At 52.0% G+C, this 17,075-nt stretch overlaps 1 pseudogene across 1 annotated transcript; it reads right to left on the minus strand.

Annotated features, from left to right (window-relative positions):
• Nucleotides 1-4,041: 4,041 nt before the first annotated feature.
• Nucleotides 4,042-4,983, minus strand: LOC308052580 (olfactory receptor 14J1-like; annotated as a pseudogene). The gene has a single exon. The product of its transcript is annotated as an olfactory receptor 14J1-like (transcript).
• Between the last annotated feature and the right edge of the window lie 12,092 nt (nt 4,984-17,075).

Raw genomic sequence — 17,075 nt, forward strand, 5'->3', positions numbered from 1 at the left:
CCTGGGGAGCCTGTTCAGTGTCCAGCACATCTGGGGGAAGAACCTTTTCCTCATGTCCATTCTAAACCTCCCCTGGCACATCTTCCTGCCATTACCTTGGGCTCCTTCACTAGTCACCAGAGAGAGCAGATCAGTGCCTTCCCTTCCTCCTCCCGTTGTAGGAAGCTGTAGCCACCATGAGGTCTCCTTTGAGTCTTTTCTTCAGCTCTGATAGTGAGAAACTCCTTGGTTTGCTTTCTGAAGCAGAAAGGAGAAGCCATGACCTCCATTCTCTTTCCCTGCAGGCTGCAGACACCCATCTCGCTTCCCCACCTGCTCTCACCCAGCATCTCTCCACCTTCACTGCTGTGTCTGCACCCTCACCGGCTGCTCTTTGGCACACAAACCATGGGCTGATCCAGCTCCCTCTGGGTCACCTCTTGCACCACAGCACTGCCCTTCCAGTGACACTTCTTACTCCTGATATCCAGTCCTCACCTTCCAAGTAGACTTCTTTTTTCTCTTTCCTGCTTCTTCCCACTATCAAGAAAAGCTCGACCATCTCATAAACTGCCCTTCATGCAGGGAACCCAACCCAGTAGGCTTCTTGTGGTCTTTTACCTGACCAGAGAGAAGTCACCTCACCATGACCTTCTAAATCCCATGAGTGCTGCTGGCCTTTCAGCTTCTCTGACAGACACGACCATGTCCCTGCCACTGTCCCGTCATGTTCTCAGGTGGGATGGACACGACAACCCGTCTCTCTTCCTGGGTAAGACCTGTGGGCCTTTGGGCAGAGGTTCTTTCCCAGCCATGTCCCTGCTGCTGGGCTGTCACCTCCAGACACAGAACTGACCCCACTGTCCCCTTCACAGCCACATGATTCCACATGGATAATGAGTGTCTGAGACTTAGCTGACCTCATAATACAGAACCCATCCATCCCCCTCCCCATAGCCCAGGGCCTGACCTGATATTAGTGTGCTTGTTGTATCAAATTAACCATACGTATTTCCCTCTAAATGTTTGAGTGGAGAAACTTTCTTTGCAGTAACTGTTGTTTTTATGTTGACATCATTTCTATCTCCTCTTCTGCCTCTTTTTTTGTTTTTCTTTTCTGCAGATATTCTATATTCAAAAAATGTGTCCAGGGGAAAGACTCATTGAATCATAGAGTCAGCCAGGTTTGAAGAGAGCCCTGAACATCTTCTTGCTTCACTCTCCTTCCCAAAGCAGGTGACCAGGTGAGGTTCTTCAAGGTCTTCGCTCAGCTTTACATCATCTGCATCACAGCACAGAAGGGAGAATAAAGACCTTCAGCAGTTTTGGCCCAAATGCTGGTCACTGGGGGATGACACACTAACTGCACAGAGGACACTGCATCACAGATGATATTTGGGCTTGATGTTTCAGTGAACTTCCCACCAAGCATCCACTTCTTCAGCACAAACTGCCTCAATCCGTCTATAAGGACACCACAAGAGACCATGTCCAAGGCCTGGCACAATTTCATACACACAACACGCCTGTCTTTCCCCTACCCATTTTGGTTCATAAGTCTCTTTCTTGTCCTTCAAGTGCCTGCAGATGGCTGCAGGAGGACTTGTCCCATTACCTTCCCAGGGACAGAGACAAGCTGAGCAGCCTGTGATTCCCCCATTCTCCTTCCTGCCTTTCTTGAAGATGGGTTTGACGCATGCCAGGACCTCCTCGATTACACTGTCATTTTGAAAACACAATCCAGAATCACAGGGCAACTGAGGTGAATCTCACTGGATCAGTGGGGTTTGTTCCCAGAGTCACACACACAAATGTCAGGGTTGTGGCAGGTGTCCATAACTGAGTTGGCTTTGTGGACTCTCATTTGAGGCAGAATCATAGAACCATAGAATACTCTGATTGGAAAAGAGCCTTGGGATCATTGAGTCCAACCATAACCCAGCTCTCACACTAAACCATGTCCCTGAGAACCTCATCTAAGCCCCTTTTAAATCCCTCCTGGGATGGTGACTCCCCCTGCTGCCCTGGGCAGCCTGTTCCAATGCCTGACAATGCTTTCCGGGAAATATTTTTTTCCTAATATCCAATCTAAACCTCCCGTGGTGCAATTTGGGGCCATTTTCTCTTGTCCTATCACTTGCTACTTGGAGAAGAGACCAACCCCCTCCATGTTCCAACCTCCTTTCAGGCAGTTGTGGACAGCGAGAAGGTCTCCCCTCAGCTTCCTGTTCCCCAGGCTGAACAGCCCCAGCTCCCTCAACCACTCCTCATCACACTTGTGCTCCAGACACTGAACAGCTTCGTCGCCTCCTCTGCACTCTCTCTAGTGCCTCACTGTCCTTCTCAAGATGAGGGACCCAAAACTGAACACAGGATTTGAGGTGCAGCCACACTAGTGCTGAGTGCAGCGGCACAATCACTTCTCTAGTCCTGCTGGCCACACCATTCCTGATACAAGCCAGGATGCTGTTAGTCTTTTTGGCCACCTGAGAACACGCTGGCTCCTGTTCAGGCACTGTCAGTCAACACCCACAGATCCCTTTCTACCAGGCAGCTTTCCAGACACTCTTCCCTGAGCCTGTAGTGTTCGTAGAGTTGTGACCCAAGTGCAGGACTCAGCACTTGACCTTGTTAAACCTCAGACAACCGGCCTCAGCCCCATGATCCAGCATGTCCAGATCTCTAGGTATGGCCATCTTCGTGTCCCACGTCATGAGGGATGGACATGGGGACCTCAGTTCAAGGCAGAACATCCTAGTGCTGCATTCAGGCCTTCATGGAACCTGCAGGAATAGCTGATGGCATTTGTACTGAGTCGGGTTCATCTTACGTCCATGATATGCATGCTCATATCTCATCCATACAGTGGAAACATTGGCTTCTGACTTACTCATTCAGTGTCCTTGTGTTGAGGGATGAACAACCTCTCTCAGCTGGGGGGAAGGGCCAGTGCTGGAAATGGTGGTTTTGAGGGGCTGGTCTGTGGTGACTGTGCTGGGCCAGTTTCCCCAGGTTGTCCCATGAACATGGGCACACAGCAGCCCCTGCTCTGCTGGTGCTTCAGGGCTCTCCCAGGAGGCCTGGCTGGGAGAGGACCCTGCTGTGTGCCAGCCCTGCACACTCACACACTTCAGCCCTTCACTGGTATTTTCTTCTCTGGGGCATTTGCCAGTTCAGCCCTCCCACCCCCTCCTGAATTGTGCCACCCCCTGCCCTCTCCCCAGCCGAGCCCGCAGAGCAGCCACATTGGAACTGGAACTGGTCCCACAGCAGTGGGGACCAGTGAGAATGAAGGACAGTGAGAATGTCCATCCAGCCGGCAAGCTGAGTGGGTCTCCAGCACAGGCATCTTGCAGACCCAGGTCCAGACTGGCTCCCCAGGACAGCATGAGGCATTTGGCCTAGGGGATCCTCAGGAAGGTCCTCCGGCCACAGTGCCAAAGCCACCTGCCCCAAGCTGCCACCTGCAGCAAAGGGTTTCTCTTTCCATGTTTTTTCTGCACACATACAGTGCCCCACTCTTCTCCTGGAACATTCCATCTCCCCACAGAGCCCTTTCCCAAGAGAGCTGAGCTATGCTGACCTGGCCAGCTGTTCCTGCCCCGCTTCCCACGCTCCATACAGCTGTGAGCTGGCGGTGCTGCTCTGCAGAGCAAGTGGACTGTGGTGCCCAGGGCCATGGGGTGAGTCCGCAGGCTCATGCTGGTCAGGGTGGGAGGAAGACCCAGCTCAGGGTGACTCCTGCTTACTCCCCCTCAGCACACAGACATGGCTCCTGCAGCCCCAGAGATCCCAGAGAGAGGATTCTGGGCAAACAAGGCAGTGCAGGGTCCTTCATTTCATTTAAACACACAGAGAGTACAGCTCTGCATTTACACAAAGATTATGGGTCACATAAGAAAGGTAGATATGGACATAGACATAAGATGATAAATGATTTTGCTTGTGGAGAGCATTAATAAAACCAAGAAAAGCTAAAACCAAAGAAAACAAAAAAAACCTGCAAAGCTCAGGCTGAGCTGTTTATGAGTTATATTACAGATAACATGCAGAAGAAAGAGGTCAGCTCATGACTGCTTTTGGAAAGCAAACAGTCATCAGTTTCCTTATGGCATCCTTGAGCTCCTGGTTCCTCATGCTGTAGATGAGGGGGTTCACTGCTGGAAGCACCACTGAGTACAGAACTGACACCACCAGGTCCAGGGATGGGGAGGAGATGGAGGGGGGCTTCAGGTGGGCAAACATGCCAGTGCTGACAAACAGGGAGACCATGGCCAGGTGGGGGAGGCAGGTGGAAAAGGCTTTGTGCCGTCCCTGCTCAGAGGGGATCCTCAGCACGGCCCTGAAGATCTGCACATAGGACACCACAATGAATACAAAACACAGAAAAGCTAAACAGGCACTGACCACAAGCAACCCAAGTTCCCTGAGGTAGGAGTGTGAGCAGGAGAGTTTGAGGATCTGGGGGATTTCACAGAAGAACTGGCCCAGGGCATTGCCCTTGCACAGGGGCAGTGAAAATGTATTGGGCGTGTGCAGCAGAGCAGTGAGAATCCCAGTGGCCCAGGCAGCTGCTGCCATATGGACACAAGCTCTGCTGCCCAGGAGGGTCCAGTAGTGCAGGGGTTTGCAGATGGCAACGTAGCGGTCATAGGACATGATGGTGAGCATAGAATATTCTGCTACTATCAAGAATGCAAATGAAAAGAGCTATGCAGCACAACCCAAGTATGATATGGCCCTGGAATCCCACAGAGAGTTGGCCATGGACTTGGGGACAGTGATGGAGATGAATCCTAGATCGAGGAGAGTGAGGTTGAGCAGGAAGAAGTACATGGGGGTGTGCAGGTGCTGGTCCCAGGCTATGGTGATGATGATGAGGCCGTTGCCCAGGAGGGCAGCCAGGTACATGCCCAGGAAGAGCCAGAAGTGCAAGAGCTGCAGCTCCCGTGTGTCTGTGAACAGCAGGAGGAGGAATTGGGTGATGGAGCTGCTGTTGGACATTTCCTGCCTGTGGGCATGAGGACCTGTCATAGGAGGAAAAGACAGTGACAAGTGAGAGGAGAATAAACAGGCTGTTTCTCATGGAATAGCGCTTCACCGATGGATGGAGGTTTCAGCTCATTCTTTATTTCTACCAAGTGAGAAAAACAGGTCATCACACTTTAAAATGCAGCTTGGACATTTAATTTCTATGAACACACCTCTGGGTGAAAACCCCCTAAATCGGTGTCAGAACAAAAACTGACCCACACTCCCACCCCAACCTCAGAGAGCAAGAGCACCAGGGACAGGTGGAGAAACAGAAAAGAACACTGTAGTGTTCCCGAGAAATAAAGCAAGGACAGAAAGGCAGACAAGCATGCTGTGGAACCTTCTCCTGACCCGGCTGTGCTGCTGCCACTCACATAATGACACTGGAGAGCAAGTACTTTTAGCACCTTTTTTGTTTACCACGTTCCAGGAACCCTTCACCTGGAGGTCCAGCTGCTGAGGTGGAGACTTGTGACCTGGACCCCATGGCTTTGGGGCAGAGGGTCTGCTGGGGAGGAGAGGAGACCAGGGATTGCACTGGGAAATGTGTCTGCACTGGAAAGGATGTGAGAGACATTCCTAACTCCCACCCGCAGCATTTCAGGTCCATCTCCCTCTCCCTGCCCATGTCTGTGCTGCCTGCAGCTGTGTGTCTGTCCCTGGGTCTGCTCCCTGTCAGTGTCATGGACCCCATCCCACCCGCTGTGTGCTCAGCTCTGTCCTGCTCACACCTCCTGGCACTGCCCAGGGGCAGCTTTGTGTGTGCAGGGGCTCAGGAGCAGCTCAGACACGTCCTAATGAGAACTGGGGTCTCAGTGTCTGCTCCAAAGAGAGAAAAAAATCCCCATCTCCCACTGCACACCCGGACGAGCAAGAGTGGAAAACTGAAAGCAAAGACTCCGTCTGACCCACACAGTCCCCTTCAACCCCACAAGCTCCCTGCTTGCCCTGCCGGGGATCGCTCCTTCCACCCACAGCTGCTGCCATGGGATCTCCCGGGCAGGCTGAGCGCTGACCCTGGCAGGCAGCAGAGTCCCTGCCCCAGCACAGCCCTGGGGTGCAGGGATCCTGCTCTGCAGGACAGCTCTGGGCAGCCCTGGGTGCTCCCCCTTCACTCATGCTCAGCAGAAGGGGCCATCATGCCCTGTCCCTCTGACAATGCAGCAGGGAAGCCCTGCTCTGGAGTGTGTTCTTCACTACAACAGAGATACTGTGAGAGAGATCTGACAGATCCTTCAAATTGTGGGATGTATCATCTTTAGATCCCTCCAGGAATCACACCACATAAGAAATAATTAAAAGGTAGAAAAATAATGAAAGAAGTAAAATTTGGGGGTAATTCTGTCCAAGAGGTGTACTCTTTAAATTATTAAAACAAAACAGAAGTGAGAGAAAAAGCATTGTTCTAAGAACTTCTTTCAAGATCAAACTGCTGAGGTGTAGTAGATGCTTGGAAAAGCAAGAATGACTGTTAGGAAATTAAAGAGATTCAGGTCATCATGATCATCAGTGAGAATGAGGAGTTCCATGTTACTGTTATCAGTGACAGCACCACTGTTCACAAACATCCTTCAGAGCATCTCCATTTTTCCTGGGCTCCAAAGCTCAGCGTGCCCAGAGTTTGACAGGATTGCTGCAAACCCCTGTGACCCAAATCTCTGCAACTGTATCTGCTCAACAGCCTTTTACCCCAGGAAGGGGAAAACTGCCAATGCAGGAACCAACCCAGAGACCAACCTGCCTGGAGAGCCAGGACAGTTGTGCCACAAAACAGTCGCCTCTGAGGGAAGCTGGAGGTGATGGAATTGCAATGGTTTCAACCCAAATCATAGAATCATAGAATCATTTAGGCTGGAAAAGACCCTTAAGAACATGGAGTTCAACTGTAAAACAAACATTGCCAAGACCACCACTAAACCATGTTCCAAAGTGCCACATCTCCATGTCTTTTAAACACCTCCAGCCATGGAAGCTCCAATCCTGAGCTGGCAGGACACCATTGGCTGCAGTTGGACATAAGATACTGGTCATGGCTGTGAGTTCAGCCCTCGCTGGCAGAATGTCTCACACCCTCACTGAGGAGGGCAGGGGGCTGGGAGATGGGAGCACGTTTCAGTTTCCAGATCCCAGCACAGAGCCCAAACCATCCTGCCCTTGGACTCTGAATCCCATTTCCTGAGATGCAAAGCTGGTAGACTTCTGAGGATAATCATGTTACAGGCATGAATAGTCCTTCCAGTGTTTGTGTAATATGTCTAGGAATGTCAGTCGTATATGCTTATATTTAAATAACTGTAAAATAGTACACTGCATCTGTGGCAGCCCCTCTGGCAATAACAATTAAATAGGTATTTGCACTATAAGGCTCCATACCCATTCCAAAAACACACATCTAAGTGGTTGAGATGACGGGTGGTCTGGCAAACGTCACCCTTTGTGTCCCCAGGTGATGGACACTGCTCATGTGCCTCTGCAGAGAGTGGCAGGAGCTGGATCCCCTTCTCGGGACAAACTCCTTCCAGGAGAGACACAGACACAGGGGGAACTCATCGGGGCTTTACGGCATTTCACTCGGCATCAGTTTTGACATATTGGGTGCTGTCCTGTGACTGCCCTTTCTGCACAAATGATCATACAAACACAACCATTTAGTGAAACATGGTCATAAAGGGGCTGTTATGGACAAGAAAGCTCACCGTGAACTCTGCAGAGAGCGAGGAAGTTTATAATAAGCAGCAGGAAGAACCAAGAAGCTCGAGGCCTCTTCTGAAGAGCGGGAGGCCTGAGCAGCCGTGATTGGCCATTGTAGGTGTGGGAGAGGGTCAGGGCATGTCAGGGAGAAGCAATGAGATGGCTGATGGCTTCAGTGAACCCTTCCAGCCATGTCTGAGCCCAGAAATGGAAAGCAGTTGATGTCTGCAGGTGGAGGAGGAATAGGAGGAAGATTTTCCTGGGAATACGGAAGGAAGAAAGGCCTCTCTTGGGCTAATCATGTATGGCAGTGCCATTTGCATGCTATGGGCATGGCTGTGCCTGGGAAATGGGGAACAGCTGCTGCTGGGGTGGCTGTGCTCAGTCATGGCCCATGAGCTGACCCTGCTCTGCTCCTCTCTTACACTGCCCACACTTGGATGGACCTCAGGAATCATCCATGAGCCTGGTGGATGCATGAACCTCCTGGAGTGATGGGTGTGGATCCAAATAGAAGATTAGAGCAAGTGTGGGATTGGGACATTGAGGTGACTGGTGACCTTTGCCAGGAGAATGAAAGAAGCTGGATGTGCTGTGAGGAACTCACAGGCATTTCCAACTCTACAGAAAACCAGAGACTTGCAGTTAAAGCAACATCACTTGACATAAAACTCACAACTAAAACAGAAAACACTCACACTGACCACAGGAAAAGCCTTGAAAAACATTTGAGAAAAATCTACCAGATCCCAGGGGTCAGGGCTCAGCCATTCTGGTGATGAACAAGCATCAAGAGCTCACATGGCAGAAACTTGGGGTTTGCTTCTGCCTTTCACTTCATTGGAGATTTGTCCTTTCAGTACCTGCAGTTCAGGATCATGGCAGCAGAGGGCTCATTGACTTCTAAAATGCTCTTAAATGCCAAGGCTCTGTGAATCATTTTCCTAAAGGCTTCAAGTCTGGTGTGGATGATTAGAGAGATTTCAGGAACAGCCAAACAGAGACCATTTCCATCATAAATAGCAATAAAGCCAAATTCCTTCTGTTTCCTTCCCTGCTTTCCCTTCCCTCCCTTTCCAGAACAGGTGGCATCAGCAGCCTCTAGTTCATATTGATGTGTTGCATCTCCTAATAAAGACTGAATATCTGAGAAAAGTGGGTACCAAAATCACCATGTGAGTGAGGAGACAGGCCAGGACACCTCAAGACGAGTCACACTCCTCTGGACCAAGAGGTGGGTGTTTCTGGCAATCTCAGGTGCCACAGCACAGTGATACTTGTGTTCAGAGAGCTGGTCAAGTGACTCATCTCCTGTTCTGTAATGGTGTCTGAGTGTGCTCAGGTCACCCCTGACTTGAGCCCCATCCACTGCTGGGTGTTCTCCAGACTCCTGCCTTCAGGAACAAAGTCCCAGGAGACCTTGCTGGTGAAGATGGAGGCAAAGAAGCCATGAAGAACCTCAGTCCCGTCTGATTCTACTCTTATGAAGTTCAGCAGCAGACCCACGTTCACCCTGTGTATTCTCTTACTGCAAGTGATGCTCTATCAGCTCATCTTGCTGCCCTTCCCGTGCAGGTATCAAGTCCAGCGCAGCTTTGCCATCATCCCCACATCCATGGACAAGGTTTCTAAATTCCTCCTTTGCAGCTTCCCCTGCTCCCACCTCCTGTGTGCTGCCTTTTTACCCTGGAGGTCCATCAGTTCAGAGGAGCAGCCTCACGAGATAAATGCTTCTTTTCATGTGTCCTTGAGGAGATCATTCTTGAGCTTTGAGCAGGATGTCCTGTAAGGATTATCAGATTTACTGAGCTCCTTCACCCTTCACACCTACTTCTATGTCACTACTTTGCCCACCAACCCCCAGCATGTCAAAGTCTTCTCCTCTGGATTCCACCAGCCTGTGCTCTGCTTCCTCCCTCCCCTCTGGTGCCTGGGGACCCCACTGCTTCCTGGTCCCGACAGATAAGGTGGACACTGATGTTCACATCCCTCACCAGGGTTTCCTTGTTTCCCAGATCCCAGTTCAGGTGAGCATCACCCTTGTTGGCCCATCAGGCAGCCATGTTAAGCAGTTGGCCCAAGATCCTTTGGACTGTTGGCAGCTGCAGCTTTGCCTGGCCAGTGAATGTCAGGGCAATTACAGTTCCCCATAGGAACGTACTCATTCACTGGTGAGTTGCTCGAGTTGCTGATAGAAGATCCATTTCTTCTCCATGATCAAGTAATTTGTAGCACACAACATGTTGTCACCCTGTAATGGGATTAAATGGCAAAGACTTGGAACTTAGGGTGATTGTGGCTGTGCTACAGTTGTCACCTCTCTAAGAAGACAACAGGAGTTTGACTGATGTCAGAGAGGGCCAATTTCATCTGCTCCAAGTTGGACCCACTCCTTGCCCAATCTGAGCCACTCAGTGATGCTGGCAGCACCTCTGGGATATTGTATTTGAGAAAGGGTTAAAAACGCTGCACAACAGCAGGTGGGAGAGAGCAAGGAGGAAATGGGAGAGAAAAGCTCTGCAGACACCAAGCTCATATCCCATAGGGCCCAGCAGGTTCCTCAGCAGGCCAAATCCTGTTCTCCTGAAATCCTGCTCTTGGCCTTGTTCTCATCTCCCAGGAGCCTCAGCTCCACTTTCCCATCCCTGACTGTTCCATCCTGACCAACTCTTTCTGGTTTGTAAGTGTGAAGTCCCACAGGGCACCTCACCCCACTGACTCCTCAGTCACCCATGTCAGGAAGATGTTGTCAATGAACTCCAAAACCTCCTGGATGGCTGGTACCTTGCAGATATTGTGATATCTCAGGTCTGCCATGAGGACACGGCCCTGGAAACATGAGGCTTCTTTCATTTGTCTGAAGGAGGCCTCATCTCATTCCTCTTCCTCATCAGTGAGTCTGTAGCTGATGTCCAGTCACCACAACACTGCCCATGTTGTTCTGCCCTCTCATGCTGACTCCTCAACCTTCAGCTGACATTGTCTGTCCCCAGGCAGAGCTCCACGCATTCCTGCTGCTCTCCCACATGAAGGGAAGCTATCCCTTTGACTTCAGACCTCTGGCAGTATGAGTATCAGACACCCAAGACCCCACTTTTTCCCCAGGAGATGATATTTATAGTGTCCTGTAACGCCTCATGCTATTATGGTGGGAGAGACACCCTCATCAGGATAAGCCATCTACGTGCAAACTTTAATACCTGAGCAAATGGAGCTTCAGTCAAGGGAGATTCCAGACCTTGTGAATATCTGGTGTTCGCCCATCAGAAATCTCTGAATTGTGACAAGATGAAATGACGACTTCTCAGTGACCCTGAGGAGAAGGGCCTGGGCACTACAAGGTCCCCACACCAGCCCGTGGTGCACGTTCACCATGAACAAGGCAGCTGCACACGGGGCTGCATGAGGAGGAGCGTGGGGACCCAGACACCTGCAGTTCTCATCCCATTCGGTTCAGCACTGGTGTGACCCACACACACGGGTGTGTGCCAGTGTGCAGCTTCCCAGTTTGGAGAAGCAGGGAGGAACTGGAGAGTGCAGGGCTGTGCCAAGGCAGGTTCAGCACCTTGTGCACATGGTGTGGGGTGCGGAGGGACCTGGGCTGCTTTGGCCCAGCAGCGCTGGGGAGGCTGCAGCAGCGCAGGAGTAGCCTGAGAGTGCTTGAAGGGCGGTTTCAGAGGTGGTGGAGGTTTCTGCATAGTGGGAAAGAGCTTGAGAAAGAAATAATGTCCCAAAGTGCATCTGGGGAGGTCCAGGCTGGACATGAGCAGAAAGGAATGTGAAGGAAGGGCAGTGCTGTGGTGGAGCAGGTCAGCAGAGGCAGTCTGCATCAGCCCAAGGCTTTGTGCTTCAAGGAGCAGCTGGGGAGGATGGAGAGATCTCAGCAAAGGAAGGAAGATGCTCAGACAAGAGCAAGGTGGGGCAGCAGAGGGGATGTCTCCAGCCTGCAGGGACAGAGGTGCAGGGGATGCCACAGCACAGGACAGGCTGTCGTGGAGATGATCACGGGATGGAAAGAGGCTGAAAGCCCCACCAGACATGAGCTCCTTCTCCCCTTGGCTATGGCTGTTGTCTGCACCTCTGATGCCTGTGAGGAGACACCTTGTCCTTGCAGCACAGGGGCCTCATGGCCTCCTTGTTCCCAGCCAGGAACCTGGGAGGGGTGGGACCATAGTCCTGCCCTTGGCCTTGCACAGCCCCACATCACACTGTCCCAGGAAGGGCCCTGGGCAACGTGGGAGGGACAGGATCTGACTTCCAGGGCTGGGGGTCAGGGCTTGGCACGTTGATTAAGTTAACACATCCAGGTTTACTCAGCATCAGAGCCACATTTACATTGCTTTTCTTGACCTGTCATCTCTGTCTCCAGTTTTCTTCTCTGACCAGACCCCTGGGATGGTTTCTCAGTTGTGTCCCTCAGGGTGACTTTACAAGAAACTTTGGAGTTTGAATCTGACTTTGACTTCTTGAGAAGTTTCTTCACCTTCCCCCAGGGTCTGAGGTCCATGGACTCAGCACCAAACCCACCAGAGGGGTCATTAAAGCGCCTTGTGCTGCTCCTGTTCTGCTGAGCTGGGCTGGGCTCCTGGGACACAGGGAGCTCATGGCAGCGGCAGCGCTGCAGAGAGACAGCTCTGCCCAGGAGCAGCTTCTCTGCACATGCAGCAGGGCTGAGGGCTCTGCCTGGGGATCTCAGGAGACGAGCAAGGCAGAGAGAGATTAAAGGTCGTCAGGACTGGGAGGATGACTGAGAGCTCACTGGAGGAGAAACCTTTGCAGCCCTTGCCATGGTAAGTCTCTGGTGCAGGGCAATGCAGCTGTAGCTCCTGGAGGCATCTCCTGAAACTGGCACACGCACAGCTTGTGGGATCTGTAAGGACAGGGCTCTTGTCAGGCCATGTTGAACAGCTGTGAAGCCGGGGGAGCACCCAGGGGTGCCCAGGGCTGTCCTGCAGAGCAGGGTCCCTGCACCCCAGGGCTGTGCTGGGCAGGGACTCTGCCGCCTGCCAGGGTCAGCGCTCAGCCTGCCCGGGAGATCCCATGGCACAGCTGTGGGGGGAAGGAGCGACCCCCGGCAGGGCAGGCAGGGAGCTTGTGGGGTTGAAGGGGGCTGTGTGGGTCAGGGCTGCTCAGAGCTCCAGATCCCCCCACAGACATGGCAGAGGGTCCTTCTAAACAACAACATCAACACAGGAACAGCTGCAAGGGAAGGAGTCTGTGCTTTCAGTTTTCCACTCATGCTCGTCTGGGTGTGCAGTGGGAGATGGGGATTTATTTCTCTTTTTGGAGAAGACACTGAGACCCCAGTTCTCGTTAGGACATGTCTGAGCTGCTCCTGAGCCCCTGCCCCCACAGAGCTGCCCCTGGGCAGTGCCAGGAGGTGTGAGCAGGACAGAGCTCTCTAGGGTTGCGGTGGCAGTGTCGGTCACTTCTTGTTCTGACACAAACTCAAGGGGTCTTGCCCCGGAAGTGTGTTCATGGAAACCTGATGCCCAAGCTGCATTTTAAACTGTGATGAACTGTTTTTCTCATTTGGTAGAAAGAGAGTATAAGCTGAAACATCCCTCCATCAGGAGGGGGTTTTCCATGAGAAATAGCCTGTTTATTTTTCCCAGAGAAATCTCCCCTAACTTGTCACTGTCTTTTGTCCTTGCACAGGTCCTCATGCCCACAGGCAGCCAATGTCCAACAGCAGCTCCATCACCCAGTTCCTCCTCCTGACATTCACAGACACACAGGAGCTGCAGCTCTTGCACTTCTGGCTCTTCCTGGGCATCTACCTGGCTGCCCTCCTGGGCAACGGCCTCATCATCACCACCATAGCCTGGGACCAGCACCTGCACACCCCCATGTACTTCTTCCTGCTCAACCTCGCCCTCCTTGACATGGGCTCCATCTCCACCATTGTCCCCAAATCCATGGCAAACTCCCTCTGGGACACCAGGGCCATCTCACACACTCGACCACAAGGAGGGTGATAGTGGGTACGATGCCATGTGGTCACTTGTGTCTCAGGAACTCATAGTCAGCAGGAAGCCAATGGCTGTGGAGGGCACTGTGAGGTCATTTCTGCCTCTGCAGGGGATTGGCCAACAGCAGGAATAGGCCTGGAAAAGGACTGTGAGGTCACACACACAAGACGAGCAATCGGGCCCAATCAGCATGGCTTGATGAAAGGCAGGTCCTGCTTGACCACCCTGGACCAAAAGAATTGTGGTGAACTGAGCCAAATCCAGCTGGCGTCCGGTCACAAGTGGTGTCCCCAGGACTCAGTATTTGACTCAGTTCTATTTAAGCTTTATCAGTGATGTGGATGAGGGGATCGAGTGCACCCTCATGAAGTCTGCAGATGACACCAAGTTGGGTGGGAGTGTTCATCTGCTGGAGGGTGGGAAGGCCATGCAGAGGGATCTGGACCCGCTGGATCATTGGGCTGAGGCCATTTGTATGAGGTTTGACCAGATCAAGTGCCGGGTCCTGCACTTGGGTCACAACAACCCCAGGCTCAGGGAAGAGTGGCTGGAAAATTGCCTGGTGGAAAGGGATCAGGGGGTGTTGATCGACAGCAGCTGAACATGAGCCTGTGTGTGCCCAGATGGCCAAAAGGGCCACCAGCATCCTGGCTTGTATCAGGAATGGTGTGGCCAGCAGGAGTAGCGTGATTGTGCCACTGTTCTCAGCGCTGATGAGGTCGCACCTTGAATCCTGTGTTCAGGTTTGGGCCCTTCATCATAAGAAGGACATTGAGGCACCAGAGAGAGTGCAGAGGAGACGACGAAGCTGCTCAGTGCCTGGAGCACAAGTGTGATGAGGAGCGGCTGAGGGAGCTTTTGGATTCAGCTGAAGAACAGGAGGCTGAGGGGAGACCTTCTCGCTGTCCACAACTGCCTGACAGGAGGTTGAACATGGAGGGGGTTGGTCTCTTCTCCCAAGCAGCAAGTGATAGGACGAGAGGAAATGGCCTTAAATTGTGTCAGGGAAGGTTCAGATTGGATATTAGGAAAAAATTCTTCCTGGAAAGGGTTGTCAGGCATTGGAACAGGCAGCTCAGGGCAGTGGTTCAGTCACCATTCCTGCAGGGGTTTATAAGATTTTAGACGAGGTTCTTAGGGACACGGTTTAGTTCTAGATTTAGGTTGTGGTTGGACTCAATGCTCCTGAGGGTCTCTTCCAACTGAAATAATTCTATGATTCTCTGTTATCAACCGGAATATTCTTCTATCACATCTTCTAAGTGTTCTTCACATATCTGCCTCTTCAGCTACAGTCGTGAAACTTATCTAATTAGATGCACAAGTGTTGACTAGTAATTGTAAATGATGAAAGCACCATCACTCTGTCAGTCTGGTCTGATACCTGCCAGTCCCAGGCAAACACCTCAGGTACAACCTGGTACCCCTGGGTGCTCCCCCTGCAGTCACCCTCAGCAGAAGGTGCCATCATGCCCTGTCCCTCTGACAGTGCAGCAGGGAAGCGCTGGTCTGGACCATGTTCTTGTTTTCTACATAAGAAATACAGTGAAAGAGCCCTGACAGCTCCTGTAAATTGTGGGGTGTATCATCTTTAGGAGATCCCTCCAGGAAATGCAGCTGCATTGTCCTACAGCCAGAGACTTACCGTGTTAGAACTGTGAAGATTTATCTCTCAATGAGCCCTCAGCAACCAACCCCCTACATTGCCTTTCCCCTCTCTGTGCCTGGCTCCTGTGCCCTCGGTGCTGCAGGCAGAGCCCTCAGCCCTGCTGCGTGTGCAGAGAAGCTGCTCCTGGGCAGAGCTGTCTCTCTGCAGCGCTGCCGCTGCCATGAGCTCCCTGTGTCCCAGGAGCCCAGCCCAGCTCAGCAGCACAGGAGCAGCCCAAGGCACTTTAATGACCCCTCTGGTGGGTTTGGTGCTGAGTCCATGGACCTCAGACCCTGAGGGGAAGCTGAAGAAACTTCTCAAGAAGTCAAACTCAGATGCAAACTCCAAAGTTTCCTGTAATATACACGAGTCCCACTGAGGGACAAAACTGAAGAACTGACCCCAGAGTTTGGTTAGCACAGAAAACTGGAGGCAGTGATGACAGGTCAGGAAAAGCAATGTAAACATGTCTCTGACGCTGAGTAAACCTGGATGAGTTTCATTAACTGAAGGACTAAGCCCTGACCCCCAACCCTGAGGAGTCAGATCCTGTCCCTCCCACGTTGCCCAGGGCCCTTCCTGGGACAGTGTGATGTGGGGCTGTGCAAGGCCAAGGGCAGGACTATGGTCCCACCCCTCCCAGGTTCCTGGCTGGGGACAAGGAGGGTGTTGGAGCTCATTGACAACATCTTCCTGACATGGGTGACTGAGGAGTCAGTGGGGTGAGGTGCCCTGTGGGACTTCACACTTACAAACCAGAAAGAGTTGGTCAGGATGGAACAGTCAGGGATGGGAAAGTGGAGCTGAGGCTCCTGGGAGATGAGAACAAGGCCAAGAGCAGGATTTCAGGAGAACAGGATTTGGCCTGCTGAGGAACCTGCTGGGCCCTATGGGATATGAGCTTGGTGTCTGCAGAGCTTTTCTCTCCCATTTCCTCCTTGCTCTCTCCCACCTGCTGTTGTGCAGCGTTTTTAACCCTTTCTCAAATACAATATCCCAGAGGTGCTGCCAGCATCACTGAGTGGCTCAGATTGGGCAAGGAGTGGGTCCAACTTGGAGCAGATGAAATTGGCCCTCTCTGACATCAGTCAAACTCCTGTTGTCTTCTTAGAGAGGTGACAACTGTAGCACAGCCACAATCACCCTAAGTTCCAAGTCTTTGCCATTTAATCCCATTACAGGGTGACAACATGTTGTGTGCTACAAATTACTTGATCATGGAGAAGAAATGGATCTTCTATCAGCAACTCGAGCAACTCACCAGTGAATGAGTACGTTCCTATGGGGAACTGTAATTCACTGGCCAGGCAAAGCTGCAGCTGCCAACAGTCCAAAGGATCTTGGGCCAACTGCTTAACATGGCTGCCTGATGGGCCAACAAGGGTGATGCTCACCTGAACTGGGATCTGGAAAACAAAAAAACCCTGGTGAGGGATGTGAACATCAGTGTCCACCTTGACTGTCGGTCCCAGGCATCAGAGGGGAGGGAGGAAGGCCAGCAGCAGAGCACAGGCTGGTGGAATCCAGAGGGGAAGACTGACATACTGGGGAATGGTGGGCAAAGTGGTGACATGGAAGTAGATCTGCAGGGTGAAGGAGCTCAGGAAATCTCATCAGCCCTACCGGACAGGCTGCTCCAAGCACAAGAATGATCTCTCCAAGTACCCATGAACAGAAGCATTTATCTCATGAGGCTGCTCCTCTGCACTGATGGAGCTGCAGGGCAAAAGGCAGCACACAGGAGGTGGGAG

The sequence above is a fragment of the Nesoenas mayeri genome, assembly GCF_963082525.1.
Source record: "Nesoenas mayeri genome assembly, contig: SCAFFOLD_35, whole genome shotgun sequence".
NCBI lineage: Eukaryota > Metazoa > Chordata > Aves > Columbiformes > Columbidae > Nesoenas > Nesoenas mayeri.